The 16,611-nt window shown below is 37.7% G+C and overlaps 1 long non-coding RNA gene across 1 annotated transcript; it reads left to right on the top strand.

Annotated features, from left to right (window-relative positions):
* Window positions 1–2,639: 2,639 nt before the first annotated feature.
* On the top strand, window positions 2,640–14,885 carry LOC143438569 (uncharacterized). Its single transcript, XR_013107317.1, has 3 exons — window positions 2,640–3,196; window positions 6,214–6,361; window positions 13,675–14,885. It is a non-coding gene; the product is annotated as an uncharacterized LOC143438569 (long non-coding RNA).
* The last annotated feature ends 1,726 nt before the right edge of the window (window positions 14,886–16,611 follow it).

Here is a 16,611-nt window from a genome sequence, read left to right as displayed (position 1 = left end):
TGATCTTTAAAATATCAGCCAAAGAAGTGACAATCATGGGACCTGCATGAGTCTATACTAGGTTCTCTGCATACATACTGTGGTTGTTTAGTTCGGGGTATTTGTGAGACTCCTAACAAAGGAAGAGGGTCTGTTTACCTGCTCTTGAAATCCTTTTTCTATTGGAAAGCCTCATCTAGCATTGATAAGAGAGTCTCATTGAATCTTGTAATGCTTTGTTTGGTTGATATCCCTGGGATGCCTGCTCTTTTCTGAAGGGAAACAGAGAAACAATGGATCTAGAGGAGAGGTGGGAGGCTGGAAAGAGTAGAGAGAGGGGAGGTTTTAGAATGTATGGTGTAAGATAATAATAATAATATGTATTATTGTATGTGTATATATATTGTATAAAAGAATTATAAATATATATGATATATGTCATATACATTATGTATCAATTAAACACATTCTTAGTAATAGGCACTGGTTGAATCTGGTTGCAGCATTCCACTTACCCCTTTACTGCTGTGTTTATTGTTATTACATATATACACACACATACAGGAAAAATTAACTGGGAACAATCATGACTGTAAGGACTCAGAGTAAATTCAGGTATGTTCATTCAAGTTCTCCTGAAAGAATTGTTGTGAATTATTATAAAAGGAGCAAGCCTGGCTTTCTTTTCTGCTTTTATCTGAAATGGACCTCATGTTCTAGCATGCAGTTATAGATGCTGTTATACTGTAAGCATCTTAAATTGTGCAGATCAGTTCAATGAAATATACTCACATTGTCTTGCCAAAGGGCTTTCAGATATCCTTTATTTGGTCCTGCATCAAACTTTACAGTCCTTGTTATAGAGCATCAAAGAAGGAGAAATTTAAGGAGTCTATCCTTTATCTCATAAAATATAGGCTTTCTCAGCCTCTCTCTCTCTCTCTCTCTGTCTCTCTCTCTCTCTCTCTCTCTCTCTCTCTCTCTCTCTCTCTCTCTCTCTCTCTCTCTCTCTCTCTCTCTCTCTCTCTCTCTCTCTCTCTGTCCATCTGTCTCTCTCTTTCTTTTTTGTGTGTATGTGCATCATTGGCTCACTTATAAAGCAAAATTCTGTCTCAAGTAAATCACATTCTTTTAAGTATAAATTATCCCTTTGACTCATAGTTTCCTAGAGAGAAATTATTTTGCTGGACTTCCTTTTCATGGTCTGGATTTTTAAAGTCATTGAGTTTATTGTATCTGGGATTAACACACACGTTTTCATTTCACACAATGAATCCATTAGGCGCCCAGGATCCAAGCCAATTTCTGGCAGTAGGAGGTTAAGAAGAGAAGATGCCATCAACAGAGGTTCCTCTTTTCCAGAAGAACTTTGTGAGCAAGAAGGGATTGCATGTGTTTGGCATGACTGACTTAGTCAGTCCGTCAGCACTGGTGGTTTGGCTTTTTTGTTTGTTTGTTTGTTTGTTTGACAAAAGAGCAATCGAGCTTTTTTATCAGAGGGAGCTCCGACTCATGTGGACTTCTCTGTAATCTGCCTCTAGGGAGATGCCTCAAAAAGTTAATACTGAATGTACACATTCAGAGCAGGCACACATAGGAAATAATCACACTGGACCAGAAGGCTGCCATTTCCTGCCCTGAGAGGAATGTCCGTTCATCTTTCTGTCTTGCTGGGCTACAAATAGACCAATAAGCATTTATGAGTTAGTTATGATGAGTAAAGCAAGCCTAGCTCTTAATCTTTGAAACAGACATAAAAATATAATGGATTACAGAAGTTTTCCTAACAATACTGGGCCCCATAAAATTAAATTCATGCCTGACACAATTGGGAGTAACACTAGGAAAATCTCATTCAGTTGTACTGTTTCAGTTTATCAACGCTTAATTAGGAACAATGTGTGAACCGTCACTACTGCCTAGCTTCTCTGGAGATGTACTGGATGGTGCCGAGAATTCTAGGATTGGCTTTTGGTGCACAGTATCTTCATCACTATGTGTTGCCCTGCACTGCACCTGCAACTTTTGGAGAGACAAGATCCCAGAGTTTGACAATCATACTTCCATAAATGTTCAGAGGCTGGAGAAGGCAGCTTGAATCATGGCTGTTTCTTCTCTGTAGTTGGCAAATTAGCTCTTGAAAGTTTTGAAGTAGTTTTCTTCATAGTAGCAGACCTCTTGAAGATTGTTTACTTGTTTCATGGGCAACGGGAAGCTTGTAGAGGCATCCTACTTTAACTCTTTCTGGTAGTGATATCATTCTGTAGCTAGTCATCATGTGGACAGATTCCCTACCTCAGAACCACAAGTCCCTATCTGAGTGTAGCTAAAACAGCTACTCCCTTAAAAGGTCAGCTCTGTACTGTTCTTATTACCTAATTCAAATCTGAAATTACAATCCATAATCAGGATGTAAATAACCTCCCAAACTTATAAATACATGTCATCTGAATAGTCATAGAAAGATTTGTTGTTGTTAGCAACTTGTTTGTTATTGGTGCCTTTTAGTTTCCATGTGTATCACTGAATTATTTAGTGTAGTATGTTTTTTGTTTCTTGTTTTTTTTTTTTTTTTTCATTAATCACTGTAGGTTTAGATATATCCTGCTCTATTTTCATGCTATGAACCCAGGGTCTTGAGCTAGACAAATGCTTTACCACTGAGCTATACCCTAACTCTATTTGTCATGCTTTAGTCTAGGCTCTTTTGTATGGCTTGGGGAACTTTAATTATGTATGTTGGGCCTCTTTAGATTTCTCACATAGGATTTGAATCAGGAGGTTTGCATCTTTTACCAAAAAGGGCAATTTTTAGCCACTGTGTCTTGAAATTCTTTTGTTTGACCACAGAACCCTAAGACTCCATTGCTTTTTCTTTTCAAGAAAACTTGCAGATTGAATACACTGCCTAGGACAATGGGCTGTGCAGTCAAGAGTACTAGCCATCTCCACTGATTTTTTATTTCGGTCCATTGGCTATCTCTTTTGTAGGTCGAATGAACTCTCCCGACTCCTTTCTCAGTTAACCCCTTATCAACCTCGCTATGCAGCTGATTATTTCCAGTATGTTTATTTGTCTTAGTCATTGTATCATCTAGCTCTGTAATTTCCATTTGGCTCCTTTTGATTATAGGCAAGAGCACACTGAAACCACTGAACTAGACAAATCTGATGGAGACAGTTCATTGAGGGGATCCAGACTGCCAACTGTCTCTTGGTGAGTGCGTGGGGCAGAGAACAGCAGTCAGCGGGAAGACCTTGTCAGTTTTATGAGGAGATAGAGAGGCAGGAGGATTGGTGCAAGCCAGAGAGCTGGAGTGTTTAGCAGGGGGCCTTTGATCTGTTGTAGGCTGTTTGGTTTAATCAGGAACTAGATTATTTTTGTCTGAGGTATTTGACCATTGGGGTGGGTAAGAGAAGTAATGGCTTTTCCTCACACACAGATTCCACCTCATGGGATTTCTGAGGAATGCTGAGTTTGGGTCTTTGTTTATCCTATAGCACTCCTTCTGTTTACCCAGGCAGACCACAGTCTAAGCTGAGCCCAGGATGTCATTTTGAACATTGTCAGTAGCACTGACATTTTGGGGGCCTGCGTTAGACTTAACATCTATAACATCGTTTCTGTTGTTAATGTCTATTAGTCTTCATTGGCTAAGAAAATTTGTATTTAACTATTGGAAAGTTTATAATAGTTACTTCAAAATCTTTGTCAGATGATTCCAGTGTCTGATTTATGTTGGTATCGCTTCTGATACTTTCTCTCATTCAAGCTGATATTCCTGGTTCACTATTAAATTAGATGTGTATTCTAAGTGCATCTTCCTTTTCATTGCTTGTTACCCTTGGGGGATTTAACCATTGAACTTGGCCTACTTTTGTATTTTAAAGGCAATCTTTGCCATGTCTTCTGGTCTTCTCCATTCTGCTCTGTCACCTGTCCTCTATCCTGATGTGTCATCTATATGAGCAGAAGACATTACCTTGGTTGTTGTGTTACTAAATAGCTCTTGTGGTTGGGGCAGAAGCTTCTATGTCTGGTTCTTATGTCACTTAGTAGAGGCTGGGACCTCAGTGTCCTTGCTACTGTTGTGAGTGGGTAAGCCTGTGAGGCACACTGCATTTGTTTCTGAGTGGCAGGGATGGCCCTAGGCATGGCTGGCTCAGTGCTGTTGAATGTGACAACTGAAGTGCCTGATTGGGAAGTGGAGGGTGGGCCTTTGCATGAGGCTTTCTTGGTTGGATTTAGCTAGACAATATTTCCTGGTCCCTGCTTCCGTGTCCTTCCAACATTTTCTCTGGGCTATGGACTACCTAGGATCATCTGAGGGTCTATGAGACAGTCAAAGGAAACTCAGGAAAGTTACCAGGTTATTGATCTTTCTACATTTTTCTTTCAATGTTGTATATTGATTAAAATTTTAAGTCTGGGTTTTAGTTTTACTTGGGAGCAAGGGATGGTGTTCAGTGATACACACTGTAACTTCAAACTTTGTATTGTTAAAGGACCAGGTGCTGCACAGCCAGTGTGGTTTATGGGTTATACAGACTGTTATGAATTGAGTGTTTCAGAATACAGACTATGTAGTAACAGGAAAGTGTTAGGAATCACAGTTAAAACAGAGAATGACTACAGGAATAACAGACAAATTAATAGTAGTAGTGATATCAATAACAACTAAGGTCTATATGAACTTATTCTGTATCCAGCACTGGCTAAAACACTTTAGTCAGATCATTTTTAACCCCCTAAAAGTAGAAACTTTTAAATGAAATTGTTCTTTACAGTATCCTACCACCTGACTCATGGTATATCCCACCATATAGGAACCTTTAAGCTGTAGTGTTCCACAGCAACCAACGTTGGGGACCCTGGGCTTCGGCCATAAGTGTTTGGAGACACCCTTGCAGACAGAAATCACTGGCTTCAGGGTTAGGTAGGGTATATGGAGAACACTCGAAAGACTAGAAGTTTCAATTTCAATTATTTTATTTCATTTCACTGTTATTTTTCTACTCCTAGGGAATTGCCTTCAAGTCTATATGTACAATACCTAAATTATTCTAATCTAATTGTGTAAAACTCTTTAGAATCCTGTCCTATTTACACATTACACATTTGCTTATCTCTATTATCTTACAGCCTTTTTTCTGCTTTTACAATTAAACAAAAGGTTATATGCTTTGTTGCTATAAAATGAGGATACATCCTGTGACTTAAAAAAAATAAGACATTGTTTTTTTCTGAATATTTAACAACATTATACCTGCCATTCTCTAATAGCTAAATATATGAGTGAAATTCGGTTTATAAAAGGAAACACAGACAGCCTGTCTGGTTATGGGCCCTTGTAGCAATAATTAATATTTATTGCGTTCTAAGTGCAGAAGGTAGCTTCTATTTTACAGGGCAGAATAGAGCGAATGCTGAGTTTATGGAAAGAATGACAGAATTATAAAGCAAAGCTTCAGCCCAAATTGCACAGGGCTGGAAAAGTACAGGAGTGTGTAATCAAAATATCCATTTACAGCCTTCTGTAGCAGCTGGTTGATGTTCAGCAGGCCTGTGAAGGGAACTAGTCTTACTGAGATAATCAAATGTTTCAGGCATGTTGATGGAGGACATCCTTCCTGTTAGGTGAAAACCTTCTTACCCAGAAGTGCTAATGATCAAGAACATGTCTAGATCGATGTCAAGCAGAGCACAGGTGACAATTTCAGCAACATCCTGACTCTCCTGGAAAATGAAAACACTAAAATCCTTCATGCTGAGTGCCCTGCTTACACTGCTCTTCCTTTGACTTGCAGCCACTGTGGCTTCAGATACTTACACAGAATAATCTAATGGCTTGCGCTATATGATGTTGGTTGAAGTTTTCCTTCCTTGGTGAAAGTAGATGTATGGCATTTTACAACAGAAATGAAGATGGTGAGGAAGGAAGGTAGAGAGATTAGAGATGGTGTGCTCCTGCATCGAAGCAAAGTTTAATTTTCTACCTTTCTATCCCTTTTTGTCCCCTCCTCTACCATTTTTCCCTCTCTTTCCATTTAGTGTTTCTTTCCCTGTCTTTCCCCTTTCTCTCTTTTCCCTTCTTTCCTTTCCATTTCTTTTTGTTTGTTTGTTTGTTTGTTTTGCTTTTGAGACCTAGTCTCATTGTAGCCCCAAACTTGCTATGTGAGTAAGAAATCTGGCCATCTTTCACTAAGCCCATGCCTTTCTCTGTTGGAGTATAGAAAACAGACCTGGCCAAGGCAGAAGCGACTTCTACAGGACAGAAGCCTTGGGGAAGTCTTTTGAGGAGGCACTGCCAGAGGAGCATCATCAGAGGGGGAAGCAAAGAGACAGAAACTTAGAATGGAAGTCATATGCTGCTTATAAAAGGTACTGGGGAGGCACCAAGACCTCCCCTCCTAGGGCTACTGGTCAACCATGAACAACAGGTGGTCTGTATCCCACCAACTCTGGAACTGCCCTTTGAATCTGTTATAGGACTCTGAGCAGCCATGAGATTTGAACTTGTGATAGTAGATGTCCAGTTTTCACTAACCTGAAGAATCTTGTTAGAATTTATTATAAATATAGTTGCTTCACTACTTTTGTAATTGTGGTGGTTTGAATAGGACTTTTGTATTTGAAAGCTTGGCCATAGGAAGTGGCACTATTAGGAAGTATGGCCTTGTTGAAGTAGCCTTGTTGGAGGAAGTGTGTCACTGTGGGGGTGGTCTTTGAGGTTATATATGCTTAGACATTGTTCAGTGAGACACAGTCTCCTTCTATTGTGGATCTAGATATGTTGGTTCCTCCAACATGATGTCTACCTGAACATTGCCATGCTTCCTGTCATAATGATAATGAACTGAACTGTAAGCCAGCTCCAATTACATGTTTTCCTTTAGATGAATTGCATTGGTCATGGTCTTTCTTCATAGCAATGTAACCCTAACTAAGACTGTAGTAATGTCTAAACTTTCTCTGCTTGGCTCTCAACTAAACTGAGTATAGATTAAAAAAAGATAAAGCCTATTCCTTTTTGACCAGGCTGGTCAACCCTTACAACCATGAGTAGATCAATTTCTTATTTTCCTGGTTAGTTCTGAGATTCTGGGAACATTCACCATCACAGCCATCCTTGGAGCCTTTGGCTCCAAGAGCCATAATATGCATAATAGTAATCTGTGCTCATTCTGCAATTGGGGCACAGGTGGCATTCTCATGAGACCTGAGTACTAGGCACAGCACCAGTTTGGTTTTATTTTTTTTTCTTCAAACTACAGATTGGATAACGATGGTCCACGTACAGTGCTGTGGGTACCCAGAGCAGAGGAGCAAGCCAAAAAACTTACATCTAGAAGAGGCTCTACCAGGAATAAAGAAAATTTCTAGAGGGCTTTTTTTTTTTTTTAAATTAAACTTAGGTCTTCCTTTCTAGGTTGGCATATCAGGAGACTCTGTTTAGCTTGAACATAGACAATATGCTTGTTTTCATTTATATGTGCTTTTCTTTTCCCATTCTCCTAAGGAAGAATTATATATTTAAAAAATTATAGTAATTATATAGCATAGAAAGGAAAACTCAAAATAAGTATGAATGATAAGAGAACCACTTTATAACTAGATATTATCTTATTGAAATTATGTTTAAGAGTATGTTTTTGGTATGGGGCATGTGTTTTACATTTATTTATTTATTTATTTGTTTGTTTGTTTGTTTATTTATTTGTGTGTGTGTGTGTGTGTGTTGTGCACATACCATAGTACACATTTAGAAGCCAGAATACAACTTGTAGGACTCTATCTTCCTTCCACCACGTGGGGTCCAGGGATGGAGCACAGGTCCCTGGGCTTGGTGGTTGTACCTTTATCAAATGAGCCATCTCCCCAGCTTTAGTTTTTTTTTCAATAGATGCAAATATATCTTAATTTTTATTTGAATCTCATGTAATTCCACAGAATCTCATGGCTTTCCCTCTGCTACCAAGGTGCCTGAGCCTTTGGTGAGACACTTAACAGGAAACAAGCCCATGAATACAATACTGTGAAGAGGAAATTTAATCCCATAAAGTAAAAATAAAGCCACAGGGAGAGAGAATGACCACAACAGAACCAGTTAGTAGAGTCATCAAAACTGGTGTTAGCTTGCTTTAGTTTTGTGGCTTCTATAGTTTTCTGGAAGCTGAGAGAAACCCTATTGAGCACATTCAGACATTTTAATTTTCAGCAGAAACTAAAGTATCTTGGATGTGTTTTGCTTTTCTAATATTTTAAGAATTACTCTTAAGTTTTATTTTCTTATCAGATACATTTTGTGGCTAAGTTAATGTAAGCATTTGGTTTCTAGGAATACCTCAGAAGTCACCACCAAACATACAACTCTTTGGGAGTAGTCTAATTTATGAGATTTTTTAAGGCAGAGTCATAGGCTATAAGGATAAAGGTGATCCCTGGAGTTGCTGTCTCTGTGGATGCACATGTTGCTAGGTACTTCATACATGCTGCTCAGTGTCACCCTACACGATCCCAATGCTATAGATGAGGTAAGCAAAGCTTTGGAAGTAATTTGTCTCTGATTGCATGACTTGTAGATACCAGACCTGGGATTTTAACTATGGTCCATCTTTCACCAAAGGACATGCTATTTCTCAAATAAAATATGAAATGAAGAAAGTCAAGGATCAGAAAGGGAAGTTGTAGGGAAGTTAATGAGATCACCAATTCCCCTGCTTCAATATATATTTTGTTTTTCCGACCTGAATGCATAGAGTAAGTGGATATAGAGTAGGTGAGCTGAACTTACCTTGTTGAATAAAGGTAATCAAGTCTGATATAAGGCTGTACAAATCCAAGAGGTTGCAGATCTGAGGACCAACAGAAATGAAAGTAACAAGAGCCTGCTGACTCTTCTTGTGAAATTTGTCCTCCCGAGGCTTTTACTAGATATTTTCCTACATGTGGTAGAATCGTAGGAAGAGCTTTCTATTTCTGCATACCTTGGGGTAAGTATGCAATAGTTGGTCCAAGATAATTGCCTTCATTCATTTCCTTAGTACTTCTCTGCTTCTTAGTGGGCATCCAGGTGCAATCTACTCAACAGAGGTTAGTTCCAAAGAAGTCAACTTTGTTTTAGTATGGGTAAACTCTATTTTAGTATTGAGTGGACTCTACTCCATGTGCCTAATGACTATAAAAGGAAGCAATATTGAAAAATTTAAATTATTATGTGGACATTAACTTCTTACTTGGTTATTGTCATACACAGGCTATAATTGCTTCTTTATAAATCTTATTCACATTTATTTAACTTTTAATTGGAACCAAAATCCAAACCTCCACCCCTTTGCTAGTCTCTATATGAAAAGTTGCCCTATTTTATTTATTTCATGAATTTAGGAGTGAATTGAACTTTCTCATCTGAAATGAGGTCCCTGGGAAAATTACCTTAAATGTCATTGTTATGGTTTGAATGTAAAAAATATCCATGAAAGGCTTGTGTATTAAAGACTTGGTTGGCAGCTGGTAGGCTTTTCAGTTGTGATTGAATCATGAAGTTGAAAAACTTCATCATCAATAGAATTCATTAATAGATTAGTCAATTAGAAAGATGATAGCCTTATGGACTGTTAAGGCTGTGTGAGAAAGAATATGTCACCTGGGTTGTGTCTTTGACAGGTATGTCTTGGTCTTAGAGCTTTGCTTTTAAATACTCTACCATTCATCTGCCATGAGGTGAGCCACTATGTTCCACCATATGCTTCTTGCTATAATCCTCAGCTACCTCACCAAGCATTACCCTAGAAGCAATAGAACCAAATGACCCTAGACTGAGGTCTCCAAAACTATGAGCCAAATAAATCTTTTTTCTTTGAAGCTACTTTTCACAATCTTTCAAAATTATCAAAAGTCTAACAGATATTGTTAAAAGACATTCCATGATACTTGTTAATATGGAAAAAGAATGACTTTATTCAAGAGCCAAAGTGTGGTCAGTGGTTAAGAGTATTTGCTGTTCTTCCAAAGAATGAAAGTTTTGTTGCTAACACTGATGTTGGGTGACTCATAGTTACCTGTAACTCCAGCTCCAGGGGATTAAATGTTCTGGCCTTTGTAGGCACCTGCACATACACAGTGTACACACACATCCACATAAATAAAAGTGAATCTTTAAGAAATGTAAAAAGAATAATATTATTAGACAACTGTGATAAGTACAGGCAACGGGGTTTTTCAGAGACATAGGAATTGCCTTCAAGTTCAAATTCAGCACAAGCAGCTGGGAATTTATAGTCAACGAATTGGGGGTAGAAATTAATAGGTAAAAATATCAAGAATATGGGAGATTCTTAATGGAAACAGGTAGGGTGAGCAGATAGTACTCAGGTCACTATGCAGGACTGGGGACCCAATCAGATATTTAAAGTGATCAGACATTAATGAAGGTGGTAAGTGAACTTCATTGTTGAAAAAAATGAAGGGGACTATTTCCCTTTTTCTAGGATAAGAAGGAAGATTGAACTAAACTTTTGTAAGGCTCTTGAACCTTCTTGTCCATCTGTGCTCTTGCTTGTAAGATCAAGTTCATCAAGGAGCTCTGCTCATGTAATTTTGCAGAGCCTTATCACTTCAATGTCTGATCACTTGATATAAGAGCAGGTCTCTCCTCCCTGTCATCCTCCAGGTGACATGGTCACCCTGATGTGTCTTCAAAAAGAAACTAGTTTTAAAATATGGCCAGAATTCTCCCAAATTCTGAATGTCTCTGCTTTACAATTTTTATCCACTAACCCCCATACTTACCCTTGAGTGTCAATTTTTCATAAACCTTGCTGTGTTTGAAATTGAGCCAAATTTTATGCTATCACCTTTCTTGTACTCTCAGTTTTGAATTAACTCTGCTTTATTCTGATTTAACTGCTGTCTAGCTCTGATTTTTTTTTTTATCAAGAACTTCATAAAGAAAAACAAAACGTTTTATAGGGGATGGTTTGTCAGTTTAAGCTACTATAACAAAGTATCAGAAACTAGGTGACTATGTATCTGAAAATTTATACCTCATGGTTCTTGATGATAGAAATCTGGGACCTGGGTACAGTGTGGTTGTGCTCTGATGAGGGCCCTCTTCTGGCTTTGAGATAACTTACTCTTGTTTTATTATCACAGGGCACAACGAAAGTGACCACATGCCCTGGCTTCTTTTTATAAGGCCACTAATCCCATTCCTGAGGGCCTCACACTCATGACCTAACACTTCACCTCCTAAGGTGATCACACTGGGGCTTGGAGTTCAGTATATACATTTTGGAATGGCGCCAAAACCATCTGGCAACTATTTCTCTTCATGAATTATTGGGGAGGGATATTTCTCCTGACTTAGCGTTAGTGAACTCCCCATGGCTTTATGTAATATTTTTGCCTTTTCCTCTAATGTACACTTCTCTTCTCAGGTCTTAGTCCTAAGACAGAAAAACACATTAACTCTTAACCTATCTGTTGTTGCTATAAAAAGAGAAGAACAGTCTATTCTGTTCTTGCTAAAACAACTCTTGAAATGTCTGGTAGCATTTTCATCAATGCTGGGTAGAAATACTAATGTTCTATACAAATTACATTTCTAAGTTTCAAACAATACAGATTTATATTTAGAAATTTCCCACCTGCATTTATTTACTGTTCCTATTTAAAGAAAAAAAAAACTTTAAATTGCTCAATATGACACAGAGGAAAACCATACAGAGAGCAGCTGGGTAATTACCAGAAAACAATAGCCCCTTTCACATGGACCAGCTTCCTAGATCTGATAAAAGAGTAAGTCTTCAATAAGCAAACAACCTAGAAACAAACCATCAGGAACTAATATGCATATGATCCTAACAGGTTGCATAGGTAATGATCAGAATCAAAGGGAACTTCTGCTTTAAATTATTTCTCATTAAGATTTTAAATTAGGCTAAAAGATTAGCAATGATTGCTTTAGAATATGAGTAAGTTTTTTCATAAATCATATCTGCTATACCACTATCTCACACTAGTCCCTTGTCATAAACAAAGTCAAAGGGCACTTATGAAATTATTTTGAATATCGATCAGATGTCCCTTTTTCCTTTAGTGTGATTATGGTAGTCTGGAAATTTCATTCAAGAGGGAATGCTCTTAAATAATATAAAGTTGCAGATTCCCTGTCTTCAGGGCCAATAGGAATCTAGGACTTAGTCTTATTTTGAGAAGTAGGAATCTGAAGTTAATCGTTCATCCAGAGTCCCATAGAATTCACATCCTAGTGGGAATATAGGTGATGTCTTTAAAAACTCAATATGGTAGATTCCTATAGAAATCATTTCTAGGAGGGAAGATCTGTTCCAATGCAAGGCCCAGCAGCATTCAGCCCATGGTAAGCTCGCTCCATCAAGCCTGGGGCATGTGGGAAAGCTGACCATTAGACAGAAGACACTGTGTATGTCACCTTAAAGCAGCCATGAAGCTCATGATAAGGAAGGTCAAAGTTTGGGTTCTTCGGTCCTTCTTAGAAGGAGTAACAAAATTCTCATGGGAGCAAATATGGAGACAGAGTGTGGAACAGAAACTGAAGGAGGGGCCTTCCAGAGACTGCTCCACCTGGGTATCCATCCCATGTGCAGTCACCAAAGGTAGATGCTGATGTGGGTGTAAGGAAGTGCTTGCTGACAGGAGCCTGATATAGCTATCTCCTTAGAGGCTCTGCTAGAGCCTGACATATACAGAGACATATGCTCACAGCTAACCATTGAACTGATCAGGAAGTTCCCAATGGAGGAGTTAGAGAGAAAACTGAAGGAGATGAGGGGGTTTGCAGTCCCATGGGGAGAGCAACAATACCAACCAACCATAGGTCCCAGGTCTAAATCACTACCCTGGGAGCACATAGGGAGGAATCCATGGCTCAAGCTGTATATGTAGGGGAGGATGGTTTTGTCAGGCATAGGTGGGAAAAGAGGTCCTTGTTCCAGTGAAGGTTGGATGCTCCAGTGTGGGGAAATTCAAGGATGGGGAGGTGGGAGTAGGTGGTTGGGTGGGGGCACACCCTCATAGAAGCAGGGGGAGGGGAGATGAAATATGGGGTTCCTGGGGAGGATTGGAGAAAGGGATAACATCTGAAATATAAGTAAATAAAATATTCAATGAAAAAAGAAAGCCAGGAAAGAGGAGGAGCAAGACCTCTGCAAAGGTCTTTGCTCTCCAATACTCACCAGCAGCATCCCATCCACAAAGGTTTCTGGCACTTCCCAAAATAGCATCAGCAACCACAGATCAAGCCTGTGGAAACATCTCATATTCAAAACCCAACCACCACTCCCCGGAGCCCTCCATGAATGATTAAAAGGGGTCTTCCATTTCCCTTCTAGTCCCGCCCTCCTTTCAGTGCCTGTCATCTGAGGCTGGATGCAATTATATTGAGTCCTTCACATACTGTGGTTTGGGCTTGGTGCCAACAGCACAATAAAACATGGTGTTTGTTTGTTATCAAAAATAGCAAGTTTATTTTAATTTTTTTCTAAAAATATAGCTTCTTTTGAGTACCAAGACTCTAAAGAAAACTACTTTTGCGATGTATTTCAATATAAATTCAGTCAACGTTGTTGAGATAACAAAAGAATATAATTTTGTTTTCAGAAGAGCATGGAATGATTTGCTGACACTTCTCAGCCTAAATTCGTTCTCCACAGAATTTCCAGCTGTGATTTCCAAATGTGTATCTGCTGTGCCAGGTCCACTATTCCACTGGACAGAATCCCTGGCCCCAGAGTGTCATGAGCATACAGCCGTGGAATCTACTCTAACACTCCATGGAGCATCGTCAAAGCATGGTGCAAACACTGTTTCCAGGTAAATGTTTAGAGAATGAAGGACATATCAGTATGAAGCAGGAACAATGACTGTAGTTAGAGTCTATTTCTTTTAGTTACATTTTAGTATATGGCTGTGGTATAAAGACATTTGTGTCCCCTGTAGTATGTTCACCATAAAACTTCAAATGATACATAATGCATATTGGTTAGAAACTCTTATGCAACATCATTTTATTTCTCCAGTGCCTGAACTTGTTATTTTGTAAAAATGTCAAAATTCATTGCCTGTGAAATAATTGTGGAAATAAAAGCAAAGCAAAGAAGAAAGCTGAAACAGAGCCATAACCTTGAAGTTTTATCTGTGTTTGTAGAGATTTAGTGTATTATATTTAAACACACTCACATAAGATTCTAAACTTTTAATTAGCTCATGTTTATATCTCTTCTGTTGGTAATTAGTTTGCTTGACAGTGTTGACCTTTTATAGAACTTCCTACATGATGTTGTACAGGAGGGATACAGGCTATTTGAGTGCTAATCATTTAGTTTGTTAGTTAAGTATCTTTATATTAATATTTATACCCAACTGCTGGTGCTATAAGTACACTGAGATTGTTTGGGGTATAATGGGGAGAAAGGATATTTTATTCTTTTCATGTAATTGTTTATCATTATCCCCATTGTTTACTCGATCAGGAGATAAAGGCTCACTTTTTGTCACTCCTAAGGTATTTATAGCCAAAGGGCAAAAAATATGTACAGATGTGCTGCTAGCTGAAAAGATGTCAAAATATCAAGCCTTGGCTGTGGATGTACACTCCTCTACAAGCCTGTACTTGGTCTGGTTTCTGGAGAGAATTTCCATTGAGATTTATGACACTCTGAAACTGCTCACTAAGCATCTGCAGTATAATATTTTCACTAGCATCATTAATATGCTGTGGGAAATGTCCTTCATTTTGCCTAAATTCAGATATTACTCTATAAGCTTACATAGTACATTAAAAATATTTAATAAAGAAAAAAAGAAAGAAGCCAAAGTCTCTGCTTTCTGGAAAGTCAGACATTAAGTCCACATTGATAAAAAAAAAAAAAAAAGACTTTACTACCTTTTTGTGCCATGATCTGAATAAAGAATATTAAACAAATAAACTACTGCAGATATAAAAACATCTGAAAGCAATCTGATGATGTATTAGTCTGTTTACAGTTCATAATAGCAACTTATATCCTCATAGCTCTGGAGTCTGGACATCTAAGATAAAGATGTCTGGAAGCTTCATTTTCCCCAAGATTTCTGTTGCTGTGTCCTCATGGGGCCTTTTCTCTACATATATTATTGATGTCTCCCTGTGTGCCCCAAATTTCCTTTTCTTATAAGGATCCTGTCATATTAGAACTGGGTCTATGCTAACAGCCCTACTTGACTGTAAGGGCCCATTTCCAAATGTAGTCACATCCCTAGATACTAGGGGTTAGAGTCTAACATAAACTGTCACTTATGTGAATTAAGCAATTTAACAGTTGTTCACAATTCAGTAAACTAGAAATGGGCACTCAGAAATCATCCTGACTTCTCTATTCATATCCCACTGCCTTACAATTCTACCGTCCTTAGTTCCATGAAGAATCCAAATGTCTGGGTACAAATATTGATAATCCCTAAGATGAATGAGATAAGGAATGCACTGCCACATGGGTTCCAAGCTGGAATCAACTTCAATAGAATTGACTTTTCATGGTCTATATTCTACATGGAATTTATCACAGAAGAGCCTAAACCCTTTTTATTTTCCTTGTGTTCTACCATCCTAACTATCCAGTTATAATTAGATGTGTATTGAAAGTTAGTGCTGCCTAAAGCCTTGGGAATCTTGTTTAATATTCTTTAAAGGACTGTGAACCTGGACTAGAGATGAACCCTTCAGTCTTCCTATTTCTATAAAGCATTATTTTGACTTAACTATTGTGACTACTTGTTTGTATGTTTCTTAGTTTGGTTATGAACTTAGTTTGGTTATTTTGACAGAGTTGTCTTTCATTGAATTTGAAATTATTAATGTGATGGAAATTGTCATTTGGTATTGAACAAATTTTCTTTGCTTAATGTAGAGCCCATGAGTTACTCATTTATATACATTAACTAATTTTATAGGATACATTAATATAGAATGACTACAAGTATTAACAAAATACATTAGCTCTATTGGCTCTATTGGCTGTTCCCATTATTGTAATAATTTATTTATATTTTAATCCAACATTAACTGGAAGGTTTAGAAGTTCACAATTCAAATAATTGCAGAATATAAAAGTTTATTTTTAATTTTCTCTTTCAAGAGACAATATACCAAAAAATCATGAGGAAATGTTCACTGGCTTTGTTTATAAAACAATTAAAATACATTTTTGTTTAATCTTAGACATCTGAATGCTCATTATAAATGACAGGGCTTTTATTCTATTAAAAACCGAATTAGCTTATTTTGATTAAAATTATAATTTTACAAAATGCTTTAATGTATATTTACCCATATAAATATGAAAAATAGACACATTGCTCAAACATTCATTTTCAAATTAATTTATTCTTGATCAAGCAATTATCAGTAATGACAATTATGTAAATGACATTCAACCAATATAATTTCTCAGGAAACTAATAAAATTTAATAGCTAAGCTAAGCAAACTCTATTGTTAAGGTGTTTTAGTAACTAAATTTAACCAACTGAAATTGCCATGTTTTTCTCAGGTTGAATGTTATAATAGCCCAGATAAGTGACTTTCAAAGACTAATTTTGGGTAAATTACAA

Source organism: Arvicanthis niloticus, chromosome 25, assembly GCF_011762505.2.
Source record: "Arvicanthis niloticus isolate mArvNil1 chromosome 25, mArvNil1.pat.X, whole genome shotgun sequence".
In the NCBI taxonomy this organism is placed as follows: domain Eukaryota; kingdom Metazoa; phylum Chordata; class Mammalia; order Rodentia; family Muridae; genus Arvicanthis; species Arvicanthis niloticus.
Note: the sequence above shows the minus strand (reverse complement) of the source record. Positions and strands in the feature narration are given on the sequence as shown.